We start from the raw sequence: 26,194 nt of genomic DNA, 5'->3' as shown, positions 1-26,194 counted from the left end.
GCTTCTCATCAATCAACATCCCCAATTACTTCTCAGGACTTCTGTCAATCCATTCTCCGCCCAGCCTGCACTTGTGCTTGAGATTGTCCCGACCCATGTGCAGGACCTTGCACTTGGCCTTGTTGAACTTACGAAGTTCACACAGGCTCACCTCTCCAGCCTGTCGAGGTCCCTCTGGATGGCATGTCAACACCACCACACAACTTGGTGTCGTCAGCAAACTTGCTGAGGGTGCACTCGATCCCACTGTCCATGTTGCCAACAAAGATGTTAAACAGGATGGGCCTCAATACTGACCCCTGAGGAACACCCCTTGTCACTGGCCTCCACTTGGACATTGAGCCGTTGACCACAACTCTTTGAGTGCGACCATCCAGCCAATTCCTTATCCACTCAGTGGTCCATCTGTCAAATTCATGTCTTCCCAGATAAGAGAGAAGGATGTCGTGCAGGACAGTATCAAATGCTTTGGACAAGTCCAGGTAGATGATGTCGGTTGCTCTTCCCTTTTCCAGCAATGCTGTAACCCCATCGTAGATGGCCACCAAATTAGTCAGGCAGGATTTGCCCTTAGTGAAACCATGTTGGTTGTCACCAATCACTCCCTTTTTTTCTATGTGCCTTAGCATAGTTGCCAGGAGGATCTGCTCCATGATCTTGCCAGGCACAGAGATGAGACTGACTGGCCTGTAGTTCATTGGGTCTTCTTTTTTTCCCTTTTTAAAGATGGGGGCTATGTTTCCCCTTTTCCAGTCAGTGGGAACTTCACCTGACTGCCATGACTTCTCAAATATGATGGATAGTGGCTTAGCAACTTCATCTGCCAGTTCCCTCAGGACCCGCGGATGCCTCTCATCAGGTCCCATGGACTTGTGCACCTTCAGGTTCTTTAGATGGTCTTGAACCTGATCTTCTCCTACAGTGGGCGGTTCTTCATTCTCCCAGTCCCTGCCTTTGCCTTCTGTGACTTGGGCGGTGCGGCTAGAGCTCATGCCAGTGAAGACTGAGGCAAAGAAGTCATTGAGAACCTCAGCCTTCTCCATAGCCAGGTCCCCCGTTTCCTTCCGGAGAGGGCCTACATTTTCCCTAGATCTCTTTTTATCACTGACATATCTATAGAAGCCTTTCTTGTCCATACTTCCATCCTCTGTAGGTTTCCTTTTTGTGTTTGAGTTGGTCCAGGAGCTCCTCATTCATCCATGCAGGCCTCCTGGTGTTCCTGCCAGACTTCCTCTTTGTTGAGATGTACCACTCCTGAGCTTGGCAGAAGTGATCCTTGAATATTAGCCAGCTTTCTTGGGCCTCTCTTCCCTCCAGGGCTTTATCCAATTGTACTCTACCAAGCAGATCCCTGAAGAGGCCAAAGTCTGCTCTCCTGAAATCCAGGGTAGCAGGGTAGTGAGCTTGTTGAGCACCCTCCTTGCCTCCCTAAGGATCGTGAACTCCACCATTTCATGGTCACTGCAGCCAAAGCTGTCCTTGAGCATCACGTTCCCCACCAGCCCTTCTTTGTTGGTGAGAACAAGGTCCAGCATAGCATCATAGCACCTCTCCTCGTTGGTTTGTCTATTACTTGGAGAAGGAAGTTATCATCAATGCGTTTCAGGAACCTCCTGGATTGCTTGTGCCCTGCAAGGTGATGTTTCTTAATATAATGACATTGTACTAATGTGACAACCATAGCGATGATGGTATGCAGGGACAGGGTTATTCAGCAATTAATATCACACAATTCAATTCATTTTATCACCTATTTTCACCCAACATCAAATCCCCTTGAGGTACACATCGGACTTCCCCGTCCTTCTGCATCACCCACCAAGTGCACCCAGGTCCCTGAGCAAAAGCAATCCCACGAATGGGTTTACCTTTACCCGAGGCAGGAATAACCCAGACTGTCTTCCCCAGTATATTCCTCATGTGCACTACAGGGACTTTGTCTCCTTCTACAGTGCGTAGAAGTTCTGATTGGGCAGGACCAGCTCGATTGGCAGATCCTCTAGTGTTGACTAACCAGGTGGCTTTTGCTAAATGCGTATCCCAATGTTTGAAGGTTCCACCACCCATTGCTTTCAGTGTGGTTTTTAGCAATCCATTATATCGTTCAATCTTCCCAGAAGCTGGTGCATGATAGGGGATGTGATATACCCACTCGATGCCATGCTCTTTGGCCCAGGTGTCTATAAGATGGTTACGGAAATGAGTCCCGTTGTCTGACTCAATTCTTTCTGGGGTGCCATGCCGCCACAAGACTTGCTTTTCAAGGCCCAAGATCGTGTTCCGGGCGGTGGCATGGGGCACAGCATAGGTTTCCAGCCATCCAGTGGTCGCTTCCACCATTGTGAGCACGTAACGCTTGCCACTGCGAGTTTGTGGAAGTGTGACATAGTCAATTTGCCAAGCCTCTCCATACTGATATTTCAACCAACGCCCTCCATACCAAAGAGTTTTTAACCGCTTGGCTTGCTTGATTGCAGCACATGTTTCACATTCATGGATCACCTCTGCAAGAGTGTCCATAGTTAGGTCCACCCCTCAATCGCAAGCCCATTTGTATGTGGCGTCCCTTCCTTGATGGCCTGAGGCATCATGGGCCCAACAAGCTAGAAATTTTTCACCTTTATGTTGCCAGTCCAGATCCACCTGAGCCACTTTAATCTTGGCGGCCTGATCCACCTGTTGATTGTTTTGATGTTCTTCTGTGGCCCGACTCTTGGGTACATGGGCATCTACATGTCGTACTTTCACAATCAGCTTCTCTACTCAAACAGCAATGTCTTTCCACAACGGGGCAGCCCAGATGGGTTTACCTCTGCGTTGCCAGCTGCTCTGCTTCCATTGCCGTAGCCATCCCCACAGGGCATTTGCTACCATCCAAGAGTCGGTATAGAGATAGAGCATTGGCCACTTTTCTCGTTCAGCGATGTCTAAAGCCAGTTGGATGGCTTTCACCTCTGCAAACTGACTTGATTCACCTTCTCCTTCGGTAGCTTCTGCGACCCGTCGAGTAGGACTCCATACAGCAGCTTTCCATTTTCGATGTTTTCCTACAAGGCGACAGGATCCGTCAGTAAACAGAGTGTATTTCTTCTCATTGTCTGATAGTTCATTATAAGGTGGAGCCTCCTCAGCACGTGTCACCTCCTCCTCCTCTGGTGACATTCTAAAGTCTTTACCTTCAGCCCAGTTAGTGATCACTTCCAAAATTCCTGGGCGATTGAGGTTTCCTATCCGAGCTCTTTGTGTGATCAGCGCGATCCACTTGCTCCATGTGGCATCAGTTGCGTGGTGTGTAGACGGGACGCTCCCTTTGAACATCCAGCCGAGCACTGGCAATCGGGGTGCCAGGAGCAACTGTGCTTCCGTACCAGTCATTTCAGAAGCAGCTCGGACTCCTTCATATGCTGCCAGTATCTCTTTTTCAGTTGGAGCATAGTTGGCTTCAGATCCTTTGTATCCTCGACTCCAAAACCCAAGAGGTCGACCTCGCGTCTCCCCTGGCGCTTTTTGCCAGAGACTCCAGGTGGGACCATTCTCCCCAGCTGCAGTGTAGAGCACGTTTTTGACATCTTGTCCTGTCCGGACTGGTCCCAGGGCTACCGCATGGACTATTTCTTGTTTAATTTGTTCAAAGGCTTGTTTTTGCTCTGGGCCCCATTCAAAATTATTCTTCTTTCGGGTTATTTGATAGAGGGGTTTTACAATCTGGCTGTAGTCGGGAATATGCATTCGCCAGAAACCCACAATGCCTAAGAAAGCTTGTGCTTCCTTTTTGTTGGTTGGTGGGGACATAGCTGTTATTTTATTAATCATGTCCATCAGAATCTGACGACGCCCATCTTGCCATTTTATTCCCAAAAACTGAATCTCCTGGGCAGGTCCCTTGACCTTACTCTGTTTTATGGCAAAGCCTGCTTTCAGAAGGATTTGGATTATCTTTTCACCTTTCTCAAAAACTTCTTCTGCTGTGTTGCCCCATACAATGATGTCATCAATGTATTGCAAATGTTCTGGGGCATCACCCTGTTCCAGTGTGGTCTGGATCAGTCCATGGCAAATAGTGGGGCTGTGTTTCCACCCCTGGGGCAGTCGATTCCAGGTATACTGGATGCCCCTCCAAGTGAAAGCAACTGTGGCCTGCATTCTGGTGCCAAAGGAATTGAGAAAAACGCATTAGCGATATCAATTGTAGCGTACCACCTGGCTGCCTTTGACTCCAGTTCATACTGAAGTTCCAGCATATCTGGCACGGCAGCACTCAATGGTGGTGTAACTGGTGAAGTTCTCAATGATTGGAAAAATGGAAACATAACCCCCATCTTCAAAAAGGGGAAAAAAGAAGACCCAGGGAACTACAGGCCAGTCAGTCTCATCTCTGAGCCTGGCAAGATCATGGAGCAGATCCTCCTGGCGACTATGCTAAAGCACATAGAAAACAAGGAGGTGATTGGTGACAGCCAACATGGCTTCACTAAGGGCAAATCCTGCCTGATTAATTTGGTGGCCTTCTATCATGAGATTATGGCATTGATGGATAGGGGAAGAGCAACTGACATTGTCTACCTGGACTTATCCAAAGCATTTAGAATCATAGAATCATAGAATGGTTAGGGCTGGAAGGGACCTTCAAAGGTCATCTAGTCCAACCCCCCTGCAAGGAACAGGGATATCTCCAACTAGATCAGGTTGCTCAGGGCCTCGTCCAACCTGGCCTTGAACGTCTGCAGGGATGGAGCATCCACCACCTCTCTGGGCAACCCGTTCCAGCGTTCTACAACTCTTATGGTAAAAAATTTTTTCCTAATATCCAATCTGAATCTACCTCCCTCTATTTTAAAACCATTACCCCTTGTCCTATCACAACAGGCCCTCCTGAACAGCCTCTCCCCATCTTTCTTGTAGACCCCCTTGAGGTACTGGAAGACCACTATAAGGTCACCCCGGAGCCTCCTCTTCTCCAGGCTGAACAGCCCCAACTCTTTCAGCCTGTCCTCATAGGAAAGGTGCTCCAGCCCTCTTATCATCTTCGTGGCCCTCCTCTGGACCCTCTCCAACTGGTCCATGTCCTTCTTATGTTGGGGACTCCAGAACTGGACACAATACTCCAGGTGAGGTCTCACGAGGGCAGAGTAGAGGGGGAGAATCACCCCCCTCGACCTGCTGGTCACGCTCCTCTTGATGCAGCCCAGGACGCGGTTGGCCTTCTGGGCCGCAAGAGCACATTGCCGGCTCATATTGAGCTTCTCGTCCACCAGTACTCCCAAGTCCTTCTCCTCAGGGCTGCTCTCGATCCATTCTCCGCCCAGTCTGTATATACTGTCCCACACGACATCCTCATCTCTAAAGTGGAAAGACGTGGTTTTGATAGATGGACCACTCGGTGGATAAGGAATTGGCTGGATGGTCGCTCTCAAGGAGTTGTGGTCAACGGTTCAATGTCCACATGGAGGCCAGTGACGAGTGGTGTTCCTCAGGGGTCGGTACTGGGGCCAATGCTATTTAACATTTTTGTTGGAGACATGGACAGTGGGATGGAGTGCACCCTCAGCAAGTTTGCAGATGACACCAAGCTGTGTGGTGTTGTGGACACGCTGGAGGGAAGGGATGCCATCCAGAGGGACCTTGACAGGCTGGAGAGATGGGCCTGTGAGAACCTCATGAAGTCCAACAAGGCCAAGTGCAAGGTCCTGCACGTGGGTCGGGGCAATCCCATGCACAAGTACCGGCTGGGCGGAGAATGGATTGAGAGCAGCCCTGAGCAAAAGGACTTGGGAGTGCTGGTGGATGAGAAGCTCAACATGAGCCGGCAATGTGCGCTGGCAGCCCAGAAAGCAAATCGTATCCTGGGCCGTATCAAAAGGAGCGTGGCCAGCAGGTCAAGGGAAGTGATTCTGCCCCTCTACTCAACTCTCATGAGACCCCACCTGGAATACTGTGTTCAGCTCTGGAGTCCCCAACACAAGAAGGACATGGAGCTACTGGAACGAGTCCAGAGGAGGGCCATGAAGATGATCAGAGGGCTGGAGCACCTCTGCTCTGAAGACAGGCTGAGAGAGTTGGGGCTGTTCAGCCTGGAGAAGAGAAGGCTCCGGGGTGATCTTATAGTAGCTTTCCAGTACTTAAAGGGGGCCTACAGGAAAGCTAGAGAGGGACTTTTTACAAGGGTGTGTAGTGATAGGACAAGGGGCAATGGATTTAAACTGAAAGAGGGCAGATTTAGGTTAGATATAAGAAAGAAATTTTTCATTCAGAGGGTGGTGAGGTACTGGAACAGGTTGCCCAGAGAAGTTGTGGATGCCCCATCCCCGGCAGTGTTCAAGGCCAGGTTGGACGAGGCTTTGGGCAACCTGGTGTAGTGGAGGGTTTCCCTGCCCATGGCAGGGGGGTTGGAACTAGATGATCTTTGAGGTCCCTTCCAACCCAAACCATTCTATGATTCTATGATTCATTCAAGCCACGATAGTCTACCGTCAGCCTCCACTCGCCATTGGACTTACGTACAGGCCATATAGGGCTGTTAAAAGGTGAGCGGGTCTTTGTGATGACTCCTTGACTCTCCAGTTGACGAATCAACTTATGGATAGGAATTAGAGAGTCTCGGTTGGTACGATATTGCCGTCGGTGCACTGTTGTAGTAGCAATTGGCACCTGTTGTTCTTCGACCCTCAGTAACCCCACAGCAGAAGGGTCTGTTGAGAGACCAGGAAAAGTAGACAGCTGCCTGCCTTCTTCTGCCTCTACTGCAGCTATGCCAAAAGCCCATCGATACCCTTTTGGGTCCTTGAAATACCCTCTCTTAAGATAATCTATGCCAAGGATGCACGGTGCTTCTGGGCCAGTTACAATAGGGTGTTTTTGCCACTGCTCTCCAGTTAGGCTCACTTCAGCCTCTAACACAGTCAGTTGTTGAGACCCCCCTGTCACTCCAGAAATACAGATGGATTCTGCCCCTCTGAAGTTCGATGGTATCAAGGTGCATTGGGCACCAGTGTCCACGAGAGCCTTATACTTTTTGGGGTATGATGTGCCAGGCCACAGAATCCACACAGTCCAGTAAACTCGATTATCCCTCTCCTCCACCTGGCTGGAGGCAGGGCCCCTCTAATGCCTGTTATCATATTCATCAGAGGAATCAGCAGGATTGGAGTCAGGGTGGCTAGGAGGATCGGCCCTCCCATTTTGACTAGTGGACTGCTCACTGTAGACTGGGGCAACAGCTGTCCTGGAGGAATTGGAGAAAGTTCTATTTCTGTTGGTTCTTCCTCCCAACTGGCGTACCCTGGCTTCTAAAGCGGAGGTGGGTTTTCCATCCCACCTTCTCATGTCTTCTCCATGATCACGGAGGTAGAACTACAGCTCACCTCGTGATCTGTACCGTCTCTCTTGTCTCTCTCGAGGAGGGTAACGCCTGGTTCTGACAGCTGAAATTCTAGAACGTTCAGGTGATGGGAAATCTACTATTTCTTTTAATTCTCGGACCTCCTCAGACAGCTTTTCCACAGCCGCAACACAGGTTCATATAGAAGTGTTATCATCATATCGTCGGAGGTAGGTGACCAGATTACCTACGGATAGTGGTGCTTCATCATCCCCGAAGTCCATTATTGCCAATGAGGTGGAATATGCTGGTGGTGCACTCCGTATAATCTTTTGCCACATTGGTCGTGTGCACCGGACGTCATCTGGATCTTCGAGTCTTGGTCCGCTTCTCGAGTCAAGATAAATCAACTCTCGCACAGCCAGTTCTCTCAGATACTGAATAGCTTTTTCTATGTTGGTCCACTTGCTTACATTACATGGCACCTCGTCCTTGTACGGATACCTTTCCTTTATAGCTGCCAGGAGCCGTCTCCAGAGGCTGTGAACTTGTGTCTGCCTTCCAATTGCTTTATCAATGCCTCCATCCATGGCAAGGGCTCCCAGCTGCCTGGCTTCATTACCATCTAACTCCAGACTATTGGCTCCCATGTCCCAGCATCTGAGCAACCAAGAGACAATGGGCTCACCTCTAAGACGGCCATAATCTTTTCGAATATCTCGCAGCTCGCTCATTTTTAGAGATCTGGTGGTTATCGTCTCATCTATGATGTCACTCCTCCTCCATTGAGATTTTCTCTGGGGCGAAACAGAACGCTCCCGCTTCATTTCTCGTGATGGCCCTGGTTGCTCTTCATCATCATCATCCTCTCCTCTGCGTTCTGACTTTCGCACACATTTCCTCGGTTGCTCTTCCTCCAATCGTTGTGATGGCCCTGGTTGCTCTTCTTTGTCTGGTTGCTCTGATGGCCCTGGTTGCTCCTCCTCATTTGGTTGTTGTGATGGTCTTGATTGCTCTTCTTCATCTTCTAACTTTTGTATCCATTTTCTTTTCCTTACGGGGGCAACTGATACCGTTGTAGTCTGAGTAGCTATAGTGCTTGTCATGGGAGCTGAGATGACAAGCACAATAACCTGAGAAATAAATTGATATACACCCCTAAATGGCCGATTGATTTTGAATATATAGATAATTAAACATATATTCAGGAGACCTTGCAGGACAATCAAACCGGTTAAATTATTCCAACGATGTTCGGCATTATCAAAATCAACGTAAGCTTTTGTAAATGAAAAGTCACCGGTATAATTGGCGATGATATCCGCCAGGTGACGCTCAAAATTAATAAATGAGCTCCACATCACCATCCCCCTCTGCACCGCCGAATACAGAGACTGAGCTGGTCCCAGCACCGATGATCTTATCAGAGTTACACCGTACAGTATAGCAAAGCCCTTAATTACCGATAACATACTTTTCATGCCGGTCCAACACCCAGAGCCAGAAATCCGCATAAACATTCCGCCTAACATCGTATAGGGTAAATAAGGCAATAAATTATGAATGTCCGGTTACATGTATGCAAGCATAACAAACAGCATTCCAGCCAGCAACATCGTTATCTCAACCCCTTCGGGCCCCACGTTGGGCGCCAATTAAGACTGTCATGAGTTGGGCTGCTCCTGCAACTGGACCCCCCCACACAGCCGGTCAGACCGCCTCCCCCGCCCCCAGGAATGAGGGAGAGAATTAAAGGATAAACGGGAAACCCGTGGGTTGAGATAAGAACAATTTAATAGAGATAAGTACTACACAGTGTAGATGCTCACCACCCCCTCTTATCCGCAGCCTGTCTTGTCCCGAAGCTGCAATCCCGGACGAACGCGAGGCCCCGAAATAGAGAGGGGCAGAGAGAGAGAGAGATAGTACTCCGAGAGTGGGAGTACTGGAAGAGAGAAGAAAAAAAAAAGGCAATAGAGCGAAAGCGCAGCAAGCGCAAAAGAGCAAAAGCGGCGAAAGAGCCAAAGCGCAAAAGCCCTTCTGTCTGGCTGTCCCTCACTTTTATACTGGGCATGACGCTGCATGATATGGAATACTGATTGGCCAGTTTGGCCCTCAATCTTAAGTTTCACCACAAATCACAAGGGGAATCGTGTCCCCCTTGTCCCAACTATGCTCCCCCCTTATCCCGCCGTGCTTCTGCACTCCGGCACACTGAAAAGTCCTTGGAGTCTCGCGTCCAACCACAAACATCAGCTTGCTATCAGCATTCTTCTCAGAGTGAGCCTCTGAGTAAAACCAAAACATGGAGCTCTTCTAGCTGCTAAAGGATGAGCTAACTCTGTCGAGCTAAAACCAGGACACACTACTATGTCACTTGTCCCTGCTCTCCCTTTAATTCTGACCCATAAGTGTTGGAGTTTTGTTTATAGCCAGGGGATATGGATCTTTGAAGAGACTGCACGAAGAAGACCCTGTTTAAATAAGGACTGGAGCTCGAAAGTTAGGCCTCAAGGGCAGAATGCCCTTGAAGTTAAGGATAAGAAAACTATGCTGTATGATAAGGGAGTAGTGTTTGCTTAGAGCAGAGCTTCGCTAGGCGGGTGTCTGTTTAAAATAGGCTGTTAAACATGACAAGCATATGTATCATCCAATAATGGTGTAGAAAAGGTGTGGTCTCAGGATTATTGGCACATACTGTCTATATAAGCAATAAGAACTGCGCAATAAATGAGATTTCCTGCAGCTAACTCCTATTGAGTCGTCTCTGGAGTCTTCAATCCCACTTCCGCAAGTGGCGCCCGAACAGGGACCCGAAGAATGAGCTGGACTCACGTTCGGGACATTTATTACTTGTCGTGAACGAGTGCTAATTTCGCGGAAGGAAGGACGAGCAACTACAGGCGGCCTATAGAGGAAAGCTGGAGCAGATCCGCTGTCGCGGTAAGACGATGGAATGGGACGTTGCGTTGTCATTATTAGAAAGCTTCTTAGAGAAGCCTGGATTAAAACTTGGGAAAAAGATATTAGCCTCCCTAGTTGCGGTGGGATATGCAAAAGGACATTTTAACGACCCGAACACCTATTTTGACGTTGCTGAATGGCGTCGGTATGGAAATGATCTATGGGACTTAGTAATAGATGGAGATAAAACGGTCCGGACCGAAATTAACAGCGGGATACGAGAGCTGGAGTCTGGACAGTGACACCTGAAGGATACAGTTGAGCAGCCAGGGACAATGGGGTCTTCCATATCGGGAGACACGAAGAATTAGGAACCAAAAGAAAGAAGAAGTAAGAACCTAAAGACAGAAAAAATAAGCGACAACTGCCTCAACAGGACGAGGTAAGCGACTGGGAACAATGGGAAGCACAGCTTTAACAGAACATAAATCTGTAGTTAAGGTGTTGACAAAAGTGCTAGAGAAACAGAATGGCACTGCCAACAGCACTGACTTGATAAAACTCCTGGTACTCCTGGTTTGGGTATCAGCCCATGTACCGGAGGCAAACTCTTCAAATATATACCTGACAAGGACTTGGGACACTATAGACGTTAAACTTTGGCGTGCAGCCACCCGTGGGGATGCTGCCGGCCTGGAAAAGTCATCATCGAATCTTTTGATCCAGGGCCCCGAACGAAAGACAGACTTATTGCTTTCCCCTCTTCCAACGAAGTCGGTACACCGGCACCTCCGCGCCGCGCCGCCCACCGCGCCCCGGGAACGCCGCTGCTGCTGCCGGCCGGGGCCGCGGGCGCGGCGTTTGCCCCGGCGCTGCCGCTCGTGCGCGGAGCGAGCCGCGGCTGGACGGGACGGAGACGCGCTGCGGGCCCCGCTGCGCCGGTTCGTTCGCAGCTGATGGTCCCTCGGCGGGAGGGGGCGGCGGCGGTTACGGAGCGCGAGCGGCCGGAGCCGCGGCAACAACAGCAGCAATAACAAGGGGGGGGCGGGCACAGGGCGGCTGGGTCGTCGTCCCCACCCCGCCCCTCCGCCCGGCTGAGGCGAGGCAGGGCTGACCCCCCGTCGCTGCCGCCGCCCCCCCCCCCCCCCCGCAGGCTGCGCCTGGAGAGCGGCCGCTTCGCCGCTGCCCATGGCCCAGGTTTTACCACGAGACAGCACATCTTAACTTGGATCGTCTCGATCGGCATCGCGGGAAATAACTAATCCTCTTCTGTTCCAGCAATTCCAACAGTTAATATCAGTGTTGCAAAACCGTAAACATGCATATTCCATTGTACATCTGCGAGCGCACACCGCGCTGCCAGGGCCTATAGCAGAAGGGAACAGGCGAGCTGAGCCTCTCACGAGTGCAGCTCTGGTACCAAACTCGCTCATGCAGGCAAACATCTTGCATGACTTCTACCATCAGAATGCTGATGCCATTAGGTGACAATTTGGTATAACATGACAGCAAGCCCGCTCAATCGTACAATTGTGTAGTAGCTGTTAAAATATGATTATGCCACCAATGAATGGTGTTAGTCCTCGTGGCTTACGCTCGCAGGAACTTTGGCATACACTTCTTTTCAGACATATGTAATTTTGTCATCATGAGGTATTGCGCATGTTACTGGTATTCCTTACAATCCTACTGGGCAACCGATCATAGAACACACACATGGTACTTTGGAGAATATGCTTTTAAACAAGAAGGGGGAATGATGGGGAAATCTCCCAATGAAACAATAGCTAAAGTGTTACAGGTGTTAAATTTTTTAAATAGAGAGCTAAACATTTTGGGATGGATAAAATGTCACACGTCAAAATCAGGCACAGGCAGGGTTACAGCAAGTGCCTTTCCAACAACTGACTGAATTGGCTAAGAGAGCATTAAGATGTGTCCCTGATTTTTGGGACAGGGGAGGCTTCCTTTGCTTCCATTCGGCAGGGAGCACAGGAACCTTATCAACATTTCCTTGATCGGCTGCAAACAGCAGTTCAGAGACAAGTAGAAAATCCAGCTGCTGCAGATGTCTTGCTATTCCAGTTAGCAATTGAAGATGCTAATGCAGACTGCTGGCGAGCTCTTGATCCTATCAGAAATCGGGCAAAAACGATTGCAGATTTAGTAAAGGCGTGTCACAATGTGGGCTGGGAACACTATAAAGCAGAGATATTGGCAGCTAAATGTTTTGGTCAACAGTAATCACTGACGCGTTGGTGCATTTAAGTCCTACTGGTGTCTTTGGTCTTATATCACAAGGATTATGTGCACTATTGCTGGGACGATCATCCACCACAAAATTAGGATTGTTTGTACTCCCAAGGGTAATTGATTCTGACAAAAATAAAAATATTTTGGACAGAAAGTCACAGCTGCACAACCTCTTTTAACAGTAATCATTAATGGGAAGGCTTTTTTTGGCCTCATTGACACAGGGGCTGATGTATCTATAGTGAAAAAATTCTGACTGGACACCCTCTTGGCCTCTGATACAGCCCTGGCAGCTGTGATCGGAGTAGGTGGAACACAGATCCCACAGCAGAGTGCACAGTCCTTGTTAGTAGTAGGCCCAGGTAACAAACAAGCTATTTTGAAACCATATGTTCTTGATGTCCCAGGTACATTATGAGGTCGGGATTTGTTGAATCAGTGGAATGTGAGGCTAACCTCAAATTTTTAGCACACATCACTGCTGTCCAGCCCCAACTCAAGCTGGACTGGTTGACTGGTAAGCTGGTCTGGGTCGATCAGTGGCCATTAAAAGGTGACCAGCTGGAGTGGGCTCAAAAATTAGTTGATGAACAGCTCAAATTAGGACATATAATTCCCTCCACTACCCTATGGAATCCTCCAATATTTGTTATCCCAAAGAAATCAGGAAAATGGAGATTTATGTTAAAAGATTTAAGAGCTATTAATGCAATCATTTCACCAATGGGTGCATTACAACCGGGTGTACCAAATCCTACTATGATTCCAGAATGTTAGCATTTGATGGTGATCGATTTAAAAGACTGGAGTTTTTTTACTTTTTTAATTTTTTTTTTAATTTATTTACACCCTAACGATTGTCCTAGATTTGCCTTTTCAGTTCCAGTGCTTAACAATGAACGACCCACGCAACAATATCATTGGATTGTGCTGCCTCAAGGAATGATGAATAATCCTACAGTTTGTCAATTGGTGGTTGATGATGCTCTCTGTCAGGTCAGACAGCAGATCAAGCTCAGCAGATTGTACGTGCCTGCCCTGACCGTCAACATATTGTGCCTTCAAATACTCCAGCAGGAGTAAATCCAAGAGGTTTATGTGCCAATGAATTATGGCAAACTGATATTACTTATATTCAATTGTTTCATTGATCTAAATATGTCCATGTAACTGTTGGTATGTTTTCTGCCTTTGTTGTTGCTACTGCTCACGCTGGAGAAAACCATGGGAGTACCAAAGAAAATCGGGACAGACAGTGATCCAGTATGGTGCCTTTTTACAGGATTGGGGAGTGACTCACACTACCGGTATCCCTCATTTGCCTACGGGACAAGCTGTTATTGAACGAACTCATTTAACGTTAAAACAAATGCTTGATAAACAAAGAAGGGGCAGTCTTCTGTATATTTCCCCACAAGAATCCTTAGATAAAGCTACATATGTTTTAAATTTTCTTAATTTGTCTGCTTCTAGGCAACATACTACGGCTGTGGATCATCATTTTAAACCCAGTGCCATTTTTGTACGAAAAAACAACAGTATATTATAAGAAACTGGGCTCAACTCATTGGGACGGCCCTGTGCCTCTGCTTACATGGGGAAGAGGGTATGTTTGTGTTCTCTTTCCCACAGGTCCATACTGGTTATCAGCAAGAAACGTAAAGCCAACCAGGACTTTTGAAACTACAGATAGAGAAGGGGAGATCCAAGATTTAACAGATCAAGCAGAGATGACAGAGACGCAGAATGAGGAAAATGGCTCAAAAGAATTGTAATAGAAGATTACATGTTGATATGTAAACTGTTTTTATGTTTTCTTATTGTTTGGTATATTACGTGTGTGAAAGTTGCTTGTATATATGCTTTCTGTGTTTTTTCCGATCGGAAGGTGTATGGATTCCACCCGTAGCTACTGGAAGGAAAAGAATTGACTGGTACCAAATTAATGACAAAGAATTACTAACTGGACTTAGTTGTGAGCATGTAACTTTGAAAAAGGAAGCTGGGAGGATTGTTGTTGAACAACATGTTGCGATTTGCAAAAGCCACTGTGAGCCGGCAGAGCACATACTGGGCAGCCTTGTTGCACGCACTGGCCACGCGTGCAGCAACGCCCAGTCAGTACCTTTGTCATAGACTCTGCTGAGGGTGTAAAAGAGATGGCTCAGAGCGGAGCTGAGGGAGGCTGCAGAGCACACTGTGTGGATAAACAGGGGACGCCCTGAAGGTGCCGTGCCTGCCTCCCTTCTCCACGACGACCCTGCCGATTGACACCCTCCTGCTCAGCGGAATCTTGGATATAGTGGAAATAGTAAAGCCCTCGGAAAGGGAAGTAGTGTGCTAGAAACTGCTTTTGCAAGGCTGTACCAAAACAATATGCTAGTAACTGGAATTGCCAGCCTCGTACACAGGGTTTTCTTCGTGCAAGAAAAGAAAGGGGGAATTGTTGGAGTTTTGTTTATAGCCGGGGATATGGATCTTTGAAGAGACTGCACGTAGAAAACCATGTGCAAATAAAGACTGGAGCTTGAAAGTTAGGCCTCAAGGGCAGAATGCCCTTGAAGTAAAGGATAAGGAAACTATGCTGTATGATAAGGGAGTAGTGTTTGCTTAGGGCAGAGCTTCGCTAGGCGGGTGTTTGTTTAAAATAGGCTGTTAAACATGACAAGCGTATGTATCATCCAATAATGGTGTAGAAAAGGTGTGGTCTCAGGATGACTTGCAAAAGTTGTCTATATAAGCAATAAGAACTGCGCAATAAATGAGATTTCCTGCAGCTAACTCGTATTGAGTCGTCTCTGGAGTCTTCAATCCTGCTTCCGCACATAAGCTCTCAGTTGGCTCCTCATCCATCCCCAGGTGGAGCTCCATACACTCCAGCTGGTCTTTGACATGGAGGGCGACACCTCCTCCTTGTCTCCCCTGATTGTCCTTCTAAAAGAGCCTGTATCCTTCCGTTCCAACACTCCAGTCAAAGGATTCATCCCACCACATCTCTGTGATGCCAATAAGATCATAGCCCTGCAGGTGTGCATCCACCTCTAACTCCTCTTGTTTATTCCCCATACTGCGTGCATTAGCGTAGAGGCATTTAAGTTGGGCCCCAGATGAATGTGCCTTCCTGGCTGGAGTGGCTGGAATTCCTTTCTGCTGCTCTTCAGGTGCTCTCAGCTTGTCTTGATCAAGCTTGATATTATCCCCCTCCCCCTTCCAATCTAGTGTTAAGCCCTGTCAATGAGCCCTGCTAGCTGTTGTGCTAAGACCCTCTTTCCCATTTGAGAAAGGTGAATCCCATTTGGTGTCAGCAAGCCTGGTGCCGTGTAGGCACCATTGTCAAAAAAACCAAAATTGTGGCGATGATACCAGCCATGGAGCCACGTATTAATAGACTGGACACATCTGTTTCTTCCAGTGTCACTGCTCACAACTGGAATGAGAGAAGAAAAGAGAACCTATGCTCCAGATTCCCTTAACAACCATCCCAGAGCCCTGAAGTCTCTCTTGATCCCCCTTGGACTTCATGTTGCAGTTTCATCACCATCCATATGGAAGAGCAGTAACGAGTAATAGTCCATGGGCCGTACCAGGCTAGAAGTTTCCTAGCACTGTCCTTAACCCGGGCCCCTGGGAGGCAGCAGACTTCCCTAAGAGGAGGATCTGCCCAGCATATCGGTCTTTCTGTTCCCCTCAGAAGGGAGTCGCCTATAACTATTACCCTTTTCTTCTTCGTGGAGGTGGTCATGATATGAAGGATAGGCCTTTCTGACTGTGGCAAAACCTCTGGTGTAGATGGACCGTCATCCACATCATCCATCGACGGACTTTCCACCTCCAGAGCCTCATACCTGTTGTACAGAGGCACCTGGGGAAGTGAGGTGGGCAAGGAGGGGGTTCACCTGCCGCCCTGAGCACGGACTTGCCTCCATTCACTCCTTTCCTTTAAGCTACTGCCTTCAGCCTGGTGGGGGGAGGATACAGAATCCTCTTTATCTTTTTTTTTTTTTTTTTGTGGCTCTTCCTATTACTGTGTCAGGTTGGGCAGAGCATGACACATCAGTCTATTTCTTTCTTAGACTCCCACTTTTGTGTGAGTACTCTCCACAGGTTCTCCCTGCTCCTCTCAGCAGACTCCCAGGCTGTTCTGTTTCTTGCTTACCTTATGCTAAGCTCTGTCTATCTGCCTCATCCTGGAAGCTTCTTTTTCCCCACTGCCTCAGCAGGCTTGGTTGATCCCAAGAGAAGCTACTGCCCTCTCTCCAGTCAATTCCACTGACCCAGTATAATCTAGCACCCTTGAAACAGAACAGAGCATATGATACATAATAAATTACAAACAGTTCAATATCCTTAGTCTGAGATATACATCTATACATACAAATAAAACTCTTACATGCTGAGAGAATATTCTTTCTAGAGATGAAAACTCAGCAAATACATACATGTTGTACTTCACACAGTGGTACCTGACATTTCAGTTTTCTTTGCAGAGGTGGAAAACAAGTTAAAAGATTAAATGGGAGCATGTACAAAAAAAAAATATGAAAAGATACTGGAGGAATGAGAACAGCCTCCCAAACCAGAGGTTGCTCACCCTGGCAAACATACATTATAAAATGCATGGTACTGGTTTTGACTGGGATGGAGTTAATTTTCTTTAGTGTTGTCCCAAAAATCAGGGTTCTTTCACCTGGTATGCAAAAAGCCGATCCACACACAGAGTCAAGATATTTGGTTTATTCCAGTTCTGCACAGAAAAAGGGTGCTAGGAGATAATTCGCTAAGCTAGCATGCCTTTGTAACAGTACACAGAATATTTATACTCTTAAAGCTGTGCAATGAATACATTATTCATACTTTAGTCAGTGTCCTTGATACTGATTGGCCTACTAATTCTAGGCTTCCATTTAAAGGGATAGTACACAAATATTTTACTACACATCCTCAGAGAGGGGTGGTCTCATTTGGGTAGGGGGCTTTTTCTCCCCTAGAAGTGTGTTTTTACTATGCTAATGAGTAAAAGTTCAGTGTAAATTCAGTCTTGACTAACTTATCTTGACATTTCCTTGTTTGATGGATTTATGGTGCCATCCTGTTCCCCTCCTCAGGATTATCTTACAGAGTTTGGATAATCCCTTCTGTTTTATCTCCCTCATTTCTCCAACAAAACAGAGTTTCAGTAATCCCTTCTGTTTTATGTCCCTTATTTCTCCAACAATGGGGTTAAGATTTGTACCTTTTTCCTCCCAGAGATATGGTTTTCAACACAAATGGGAGTTTTGATGTCTTGACCCATATAGGTTGATTTTTTCTTTTTAAGTGAGGAAATCCTTTTGCAATTGTTTATTTCTTAAGTAACTGTTTTTCCAATTTCCAGGGAGCAGAGCATAGAGGGCCTATTTTCTTGGGCCTTTGTCTCCTCTGTGACCAATACAGTTTGCTGGTTCAATAGTTTGAGTGTTCCTGAATATACTCCTTAAGTGAGTTACCCTGTTACAGGTTGATTTCAATAGTTTGGCGAGAAAATGATTCTCAACAGCCAATAACTGCAGAATCAATAGTTAAAATTTATTTAGGGTAAGCAAGCAAACAGCGCTGGGTGCGCCGGGAGTCTCCGCTCCACCAAGACGCACACCCGCCGTGGCAGTTTTCTTGTATTTATACAAACACACTCATAGCCCTCCCCCCAAAAGGTCAGTCTCTCCCAGGAAATCATTTCCATAGCCCCCGCCTCAGGATCTGCCTCAGGCTCCTCCTCGACACGCCTCCTGGTGGTCGTGGGCAGGGGTCTTCAGGATGAAGGCCGGAGGTCTTCCTCACTGTGCACTTTTCACCTTTTCCCTAAAATTCCTGATTTTTACTGAACTTGCAGAGCCAAACTGGTTCCAGCCTGGTCTGTCCTTGAGTGGACATCTGATCGCCTTGCCTGTCACTATCTGAAGACAAATGTTAGTTTTTTTATTAGTCTTTATCTTTCCTACATGGGCCAGTTTCTGTGCATCCCTTCCTCCCTGCAGAGGTGTGAGACGTGAGTCACAGCCTTGCCGGAGTCCGTCTGATCTGTCTTTTCTTTTCTCACCAGCCTCCTCCTGGGCAGCTAGTATTTTACAGCAGGGACTTGAGCTGAGTTAACTTAAAAGTGGTTACACAAGATTAGTTGTATGCAAGCTTCTCCCACTTAACACTATGCAACAAGAGGTTTAGACCATAGCTGTTGCCCCTTTTCCGTAGCATTTAAGCAAGCCTTGCACGAAACATTTGCTCAGTAACAGTATGTCCCTTATATGGTAACACATTAGCAAGCTTGTTTACCCTTCAAAAATATTGTGGGTTTCTATGCTTAGCTTATAACTTGCTTAGCTAGTTCCTGAGACGATGACGGTTTCTATTTGATTGGCAAATTCTAATATATCACTTATTACAACCCAGTTTGATCATCAGTTGTAATACGACTTGCACAGAGGTGACTGAATCATCTTTGAGGAGGATGGCTCTTTTCCAAGCTGTTCCATCCACCATTGCTCTACAGGTTTCTCATCAAGGAGAAGTATTAATGGCAACTGGATTGCTCTTTCCTCAAGAAAGGACCATGACATGGTGTCACAGGCAAAACAGTCTTGACTTGGGGAATTTCACTGAATTTTAGTTTATTGCTGTGGTAAGTTGGCCCCAGCTAGCATCCAAGAACACACACAGCCACTCACTCACTCACTCACTCACTCACTCACTCACTCACTCACTCACTCACCTCACCCCACTCTACCCTACCATACCCTACCCTACCCTACCCTCCCCTCCCCTCCCTTCCCACACCTAGGAGGGGTGTGTGGGAGAAAATGGGAGGAACAGGAGCAGAAAAAACACAGGAGTTGAAATAAAGACAGGGAAATCACTTATCAAGTACTATTTCAGGCAAAACAGACTCAACTGGGGGTATTTAATTTATTGGCAATTAGCATAAATATTGAGTACCATCTGAGTACTGGGAAACAAAGAAAGAAGACAAACATTGAAACATTTAGGGAAAACACCTCTCCTCTCACTTTCTCAGGCTCAACTTCACTCCAGACACCTCCCCCTCACCTTGTTAAGACTGCAGGTTACACTCAGTCCCTTCAGTAAGGCAATGAGCAACTTAAGGTGGGAGAGGTTGCAGCCAGGGTGTAGTGGTTTCTCTCTGGTGCTCTTTCCTTCTCACTCTTTTCCTATGTTCCAGCATGGGTTTATCCACAGGCCGCAGTCCCTTAGGGGAAGTATCTGTTCTGCCACTAGCACCTCCTACTCCTCTGATCTTTTTGTTTCCCTCCTATCTCTCTCTGTTCCCTCCTTCTCTCCAGTGTTCTCTCCTCCTCAGTGTTTATTGCCCTTTCTTAAATTGATAGCAACACATAGGCAGGACATGATGGACAAGAAAAGCATAAAGGTCATTATGCAGCCATTATCACCTGCAGCTTGCTGTCTCCTGCAGCCCTTTTTTCATATTGATTGTCTGGCATTTTCTTCAGAATTCATTAACTTATGGAAATGGTATAAACCGAACTTCAAAGCTGGAAGGTAAAAATACATCAGCTTACCCAAAAAGATTTTAAAGTGGATCCAACAGCAGCCAGACTGCTGAAGCTTTTGCGCTTCCTGGTGTGATACAGGGGACGCCCACATCATGACTGAGGAGAAAGAATGAGCATTCTCACCATCAGATAGGTAGCTATTTTCCTCATAGACACACGAGTTACAAGTTATGAGTTAGAGTACTTGTGAGTTAGAAACTTCATGAATTAATGGCAATACCAGGCACAAATACAGACTGGGCAGAGAATGGATCGAGAGCAGCCCTGAGAAGAAGGACTTGGGAGTACTGGTGGACGAGAAGCTCAATATGAGCCGGCAATGTGCTCTTGCGGCCCAGAAGGCCAACCGCATCCTGGGCTGCATCAAGAGGAGCGTGGCCAGCAGGTCGAGGGAGGTGATTCTCCCCCTCTACTCTGCCCTCGTGAGACCTCACCTGGAGTACTGCGTCCAGTTCTGGAGTCCCCAACATAAGAAGGACATGGACCAGTTGGAGAGGGTCCAGAGGAGGGCCACGAAGATGATAAGAGGGCTGGAGCACCTTTCCTATGAGGACAGGCTGAAAGAGTTGGGGCTGTTCAGCCTGGAGAAGAGGAGGCTCCGGGGTGACCTGATAGCGGTCTTCCAGTACCTCAAGGGGGCCTACAAGAAAGATGGGGAGAGGCTGTTCAGGAGGGCCTGTTGTGATAAGACAAGGGGTAATGGTTTTAAAATAGAGGGAGGTAGATTCAGATTGGATATTAGGAAAAAATTTTTTACCATAAGAGTTGTAGAACGCTGGAACGGGTTGCCCAGAGAGGTGGTGGATGCTCCATCCCTGGAGACGTTCAGGGCCAGGTTGGACGAGGCCCTGAGCAACCTGATCTAGTTGGAGATATCCCTGTTCCTTGCAGGGGGGTTGGACTAGATGACCTTTGAAGGTCCCTTCCAGCCCTAACCATTCTATGATTCTATGATTCTAATGAAGTGATGAATTAGTGCATTCATATGCACTGTGCAAAGGGGATTGAGCCCTTGTTTGACATCTTCATTTGTTTTCTTTCCCAGTGAGCTTATAAAATAAAGTTTAATTTACAGAGTACGTTGTCCTGTAAATTTGAGAGAGACGAATGGACCATGACAGTTGGTCTGGGTGGTAGCCATTGCTCAGAGACTGACTGGGCATTGGTCTGCTTGTGGGAGGTGGTGACTGATTACCTTTGTATCACTTCAGGTTTTTGGGTTTCCTCCCTTTTCCTTCATTTATTAAACTGTCTTTATCTTGATGCACGAGCTTTCAGCTTTTGCTCGTCTGATTCTCTCTCCTGTTCCCCTGTGAGCAAGCAGCAGTGTGGTGCTTAGCTGCTGGCTGGGGTCAACCCACGACATACATTTAGGAAAATCATTACAAAAGATGCAGATCTGGTTCTTGTGAAAGATAGTTTGAGTAGCCCTGGTGTGAGAAAATAACTGAAATTGGAGGGGAATGGGAGAACATTGTCCCCCCAAAATTCAGCGACATCTTAACATAAGCTGTAATATCAGAGCAGCTCTGAGATGAGACACAGCTGCTGCTCCCAGGCAAGGCCTACGTAATACCCTTGAAATGGGGAGTAGAGTGATACGGAGGTATCACGGCTCATCCCTGTTATCAGGGATAAGGGGCGCCTGGTGAAGCAAGGAATATGAATCACAACCACTGCCTCAGCAGTGATGGTGAAATCATGTCCTTTAGCTGCCAAATCACACCTCCACCCACCTCCGAGCTGCGACCACCCCTCACGAGAGAAATTTACACCAATCCTAATCTGCGACCACCCCTCACGAGAGAAATTTACACCAATCCTAATAAAGTTAGGATTGAGCTCCACCTAAAAGAAATGAAAAAGGTATAAAATGGCAAAAGACAAAGGGAATGTTAGGGAGAAGCCCCTCCATCGAAATGTCCGGGATCAGTTGATGGGCTGGAACTCTCTTCTCCCCCCCATAGGGACGCCTATTGGGTAAGAGCTCTGTGTTATGTGCACTTATTTATTAACATCTTGCTAGCTATTTAGTATTATCACTGCGGTATTTTAATTAAAGTTGTTCTTGTAGTCAGTCACTATCACCGGCTATCTACGAATCTATATCCTGTCACCAATAAAATGTTATATATATATACAAAGGTTCTGGAGACTTTTGTGCTTATTATAAGGAGGTTGGGCTATAGTATTACCAAACTGGTGTACTCGCCAAAGATATATACAAAAGTCCCAGCAACTTTTGACCTTATTATACAGATTGGTCGTTTTGACCTCAAAACGTGACAGTAAAATTGGCGTAGTCGGCAGGATAGCCATGGATAAACTGCTACAAAAACATAAATGTGCCCCTTCCCTAGTTGGGAAGAGTGGGCTCAAAAGTATTGGAAGGATAAAAAGAAAGTGGTAGAATGCATTGAAAAATGTCAGTCTGAGCAGCAATTTAAAGAGGGTAAAGGAGTTGTTTGTGCTGTGCTTGGAGCCTGTTTGTCTTGTGTACAGCAAGAAGCTAAAGATTTTTCTGCCCCCTCCACACAAATTGCAGATGTAGAATACACTGCTTTAAAATCAGAAAATGAGACATTGAAATCATCATTAGCTTTTGAGAGGGAGACAAAAGAAAAACTGGAAAACCAAAATTATAAACTTTTGATTGAAAATGATAAACTTGTAACTGAAAATTATCATCTTAAATCAGAAGTGGACCACCTTAAAACTCTGCTTGCTGCAGCACAGTGCAGAGAGAGAGAGGTGCTGGGAAAACAATCCTCTGTTTCGGTCGGACAAGTCCGTAAGTCAGTTCAGTACACAGACGCTGAGAATTGGGACGGGGACATTTGGAGTGATAGTGAGGATAATGAAATCATGGGGACCCCCGATCCCAACTCTCAGCCACTTCCTTTAAGACCATTAATTAAGACCGAAACTGCTGTTGATAACAGTGAAGAAATTCACACCACTGTGCAAACAGTCCCCCGGTCCCCTGCTGAATCGGCAAAATTGAAACAAAAATACTCCAGACATCCCAAGGAGTCAGAAACGGAATATGTGTGGCGAGTCTCCCTTACAGGGGGAGATCAGATTTCACTAAGTGAGGAGGAGGCAGAAGGTTTTTGGGGTCCTGGTGTGTTTTTAACTACTATACCTGGAAACCATTATTGTTCTTTAACTACACGAGTGGCATACTGGGCAGGTGGTATAGATCCTCAGGAAAAAGGTGATCTGTTGAGAATTACCACTATGGGGTTCTCTGATTTGGCTTCCTCATGCACACAAGCAATGCATGAGAGAGACCCGAAAAGAAAATCCTCAGTGTTGGCCCCCATTGATCGAGCACAATTAACACCTCTAATTCGTGGTCTCCCTGATAGTTTAAAAACATCAGTAGTAACTGAAAAAGCTGCTGAGGATCTAAACATAAAACCCAGTCGCCAGAAAGTGAAGGTTGTTGAGACTAAAGGAGAACAACCAACAGCAAAAACAGCTCTGTGGCTTCCAGGAGATAAAAAACTAACCCGTGCTGAAGTGCCAGTTGGTGCTGCCTGTACTGACACATTAGGCTTTGATTTGTTGTATGGCAGATCATGGAAATTGCCTGATAGTTCCTTAAAGAGTTTTGCAGGGCGGGGTAATGAAGATCGGCTGTGGGTCGATTCTGATTTTGTAAAACTGAAACTGTTAGAAGTGTCTATTCCCCTGCCCCCATCCCGAGTCACAAATACAAAACAAAATCCTCTGCCAGCTGCAGCGCAGGCAGGAATTGACGGGGTGGTGAAAGAGGAGCGAGCTATTATTGCTCACTCCCCCTACAATTCTCCTGTCTGGCTGCTTGAAAAGCCAAACGGACAGTGGAGGCTCACCATCGATTACAGGCAATTAAATGCCAACACTGCGCCTCTAACAGCAGCCGTACCAAACATCACAGAATTAGTGACTCGAATTCAAGGAGCTACTTCTGTCCCTCCGGACGCTCTGGAAAAAACAGAGCATGGACAAAATCCTTCCAACAAAAAAGAGCTGCAGCAAACCCTGGGAACTTTAAGTTACTGGCATAAACGCATCCCCAGTTTTTCCATTGTTGCTCATCCCTTGTATGATTTGCTCAAAAAAGGCAGATCATGGGACTGGACCAACCAGCATGGAGATGCATTAGAGGTCCTGATAAAAGGACTGAGATTATTTCAACAACTCGGTCTCATCCACCTGATGGACCCTATCTGTGTGGAATGGGAGTTCAGTGAACATGGTTCCCATTGCCACAAAGACCTGTTGTCTCTGGTGCGAGCAGAGAAGTGGGTAACCACAAAGGCACACCACTACCTGCTGGCATTGCTCAGAACATTTTAACTAACATTTGCCGGTTGTATTAGCAACCGAGCGTGTGTTTTTCTTTTTCTTTTACAGGTACTTTGACTGATCTGCACGTGGACAAGTGGATACACCTACACAAACATTGACTGTATACAAGGCATCTAAATATCATGGATTCTGAAGTATTGATGAACAAACTAGTCACCACAATCAGTGACTTGAATAAATTGGAGCATCCTTTATGATTTTCCCTATTGGCTTTGGGAACTAACCAATAGTTTTTACAAGGGAAGGTGAAAAAGGCACCTTACCCACTGAAATTAGGAAAGTGATTTGGGACAATGCAATTGACTTTGTCTTCACTTATGACTTCACCACCAGCAAAGCCACAGCCTTCGTGCTAACTATATACAATGCTTCAGTATTCACGGTACACCCCATTATTGCATTAAAATTAAATCACAATGGAACTATACTCTATCCTCTACAGCATAGAGTATGGACCCGGAAAAATGGAGACAAATGGCAAACAATGAACTCTGTGTAATTCCATATCAGTTGCCAATGTTGTTGTAGATATGAAAAACTATTCAAATCTTTGTGTGTGTAATTTTGTTGAGACTGTAGGATGTGACTTTACCTATTCAGCACCAGTCATATCTTCTCGACTACTGTAAGCAAATCTCACCCTGATTCGAGAACTGTCACCAGTGCCTGTTGGAATGAAGCTGCTACAACATCAGGATTTAAAGGACTCTGATTACCATACATCATGACACCGATGAAATACACCATGTCCTGGAACGGGTTAAAAGAGATGCAGAACACCGATGGTGGGATACCCTTTTTGGATGGTCACACACTGCTACAGGAGTTCTCGACAGAATGCTTCACCCTGTTGTTGTTCTTTTAGTCCTAACTATGCTTTGTTTTGTTTCACTGGCAGTGGTGTACGTGAGAATTTGGACAATGATGAAGAGCTTAACCTATTTAGAATCCATATCTAGTGCGCATAACACAGTTGATGTCCCACACACTATGGGCATCCCTAAACCTATTCAGGCATTGTGAAACTCGAGTGACTATAGTCACGGGGGGGATTATGTGGGAAAATGACTGAAATTGGAGGGGAATGGGAGAATATTGTTCCCCAGAATTCAGCTAATATTAGAGCAGCTCTGACATGAAGCACAGCTGCTGCTCCCAGGAACAAACAAGGCCTCAGTATCCTTGAAATGGGGAGGAGAGTGATACGAAGGTATCATGGCTCATCCCTGTTATCGGGGACAAGAAACAACGAACAAGGCCCACGCAATACCCTTGAAATGGGGAGTAGAGTGGTACGGAGGTATCACGGCTCATCCCTGTTATCAGGGATGAGAGGCGCCTGGTAAAGATAACCATAAAAATGCCATCAAGGAAAGTGAATCACAACCGCTGCCTCAGCAGTGATGGCGGAATTGTGTCCTTCAGCTACTAAGTCACACCTCCACCCGCCTCTGAGCTGCGACCACCCCTCACAAGAGCAATTTACACCAATCCTAATTTGTGAACACCCCTCAGGAGAGAAATTTTCACCAATCCTAATAAAAGTTATGTATGACTAGAGTCACTCGAGCTCCACCTAAAAGATATGAAAAAAGTATAAAATAGCGGCAAACAAAGGGGATGTTAGGGAGAAGCCCCCCCATCGGAACGTCTGGGATCAGTCGACGGGCTGAACCTCTCTTCTCCCCCCCATAGGGACGCCTATTGGGTAAGAACTCTGGGTTATGTGCACTTACTTAATTACTTACTAACATCTTGCTAGCTATTTAGAATTATCACTGATCAGTAATCGTTT

Source organism: Tauraco erythrolophus, unplaced genomic scaffold (assembly GCF_009769465.1).
Source record: "Tauraco erythrolophus isolate bTauEry1 unplaced genomic scaffold, bTauEry1.pri scaffold_37_arrow_ctg1, whole genome shotgun sequence".
Taxonomy (NCBI): Eukaryota; Metazoa; Chordata; class Aves; order Musophagiformes; family Musophagidae; genus Tauraco; species Tauraco erythrolophus.
The sequence above is the reverse complement of the archived record's forward strand: the minus strand, read 5'-3'. Positions refer to the sequence as shown.